Source organism: Balaenoptera borealis (genome assembly GCF_965194805.1).
Source record: "Balaenoptera borealis genome assembly, chromosome: 14".
Taxonomy (NCBI): Eukaryota; Metazoa; Chordata; class Mammalia; order Artiodactyla; family Balaenopteridae; genus Balaenoptera; species Balaenoptera borealis.
In genome coordinates this window covers 50,765,784-50,767,533 of record NC_138875.1, presented here as the reverse complement: position 1 = coordinate 50,767,533, position 1,750 = coordinate 50,765,784, and positions in this window count along the sequence as shown.

The following is a 1,750-nucleotide window of genomic DNA, read 5'->3' as shown; positions in this document are numbered from 1 at the left end:
TTTCTTATGGCTACATTGTATTCTATATTCTGGGTATATCAAAATATACTATGTAGTATAAACTATACTTGTTTCCAATATTTAGGTTTTTTCTGATTTTTCACTATTATAAGCAACTATGAAAAACGAAATCATTGTCTGCAGATTTTTGTATATATCTCTGATTACTTTCTTAGGAAGAATTCCAGAAATGGAATTCCTTGGTCAAATGTTTGTACATTCTAAGAGCTCAACTGGTTCAGCCAAGTTGCCCTGTAGAAAAGTTTCATCAGTTATATCCCGATTAGCATTGTATTAGAATATGCTTCGAATATCGGTCAAAGATGTGGAAAAATAGGCAGTCTGGTAGGTAAAACTACCGATGTCTTTTTTTTTTTTTTTGCCACGCCACATGGCATGCGGGATCTTAGTTCCCTGACCAGGGATCAAACCCGTACCCCCTGCAGTGGAAGCACAGAGTCCTAACCACTGGACTGCCAGGGAATTCCCTTAATTGATCTTTTTTGTTTTGAAATAATTATAGACTCACAAGAAGTTGTAAAAATATTCAATTTTCCCTAGTAGTAACATCTTACATAACTAAAGTATATTTATCAAAACCAAAATATATATTCTTTGTTAGGTATGTGATTTGCAGATATCTTCTCCCAGTTTGTAGCTTGTCTTTTCATCCTCTTAACAGTTTTTTTTTGCAGAGTGAAGGTATTTAACTTTGATGAGATGTAATTTACCTTTTTTTTTTCTTTTCCATTTTTTTTTGGATTATGTTTTTGGTGTCATGTCTAAGGATTCTGTCTAACCCTGGGTCATAAAAACTTTCTTCTCGGGCTTCCCTGGTGGCGCAGTGATTAAGAATCCGCCTGCCAATGCAGGGAACAGGGGTTCGAGCCCTGGTCCGGGAAGATCCCACATGCCGTGGAGCAACTAAGCCCGTGTGCCACAACTACTGAGTCTGCGCTCTATGAGCCCGAGAGCCACAACTACAGAAACCCGCGCACCTAGAGCCTGTGCTCCGGAACAAGAGAAGCCACCGCAACAAGAAGCCCGCGCACCACAGCGAAGAGTAGCCCCCGCTCACCGCAACCAGAGACAGCCTGCGTGCATCAAGGAAGACCCAACGCAGCCAAAAATAAAATAAATAAAATAAAAATAAATAAATTTATAAAACCAAAAAAAAAAAAAAAAAAAAACTTCTCTTTAGAGTTTCATGTTTTTCATTTAGATCTAATATTTATTTTTAGTTAATTTTTCTATAAGGTATGAGATTTCATTTGAAGTTCCTTTTTTTTTGCCTTTGCTTGTCCAATTATGGAAGTGACTAATTTTTAAAATCAATCTTTTTATTGATGAATTTTCACAGAATAAACGCAGTTAAGTAACCAGCACTTAGATGGAAAAAAGGTCAATACCAGCACTCCACAGTCCCCCCTTTGTTCAGTCATTGCTGCTCTCCTCCCCGCCAAGTAACCACTTCCCTGATTTATCATCAGAGATTAATTTGGTCTTTTTTGACTTTCATGTAGAGCAGTCAATCACACAGTACGTACCCTTGTTCAGGCTCCTTTTGTTCCATCATTTTGTGAGATTCATCTGGGTTATTGCATGTAGCAGTTCTTTCATTCTTATTACTGCATAGTATTCCATTGAATGAACATGGATTTATCAATTCTATTTATGGATATTTGGGTTTCCAGCCATTACAAATAATGCTGCTGTGAACATTCTTGTACATGGCTTTTGGGCCATATCT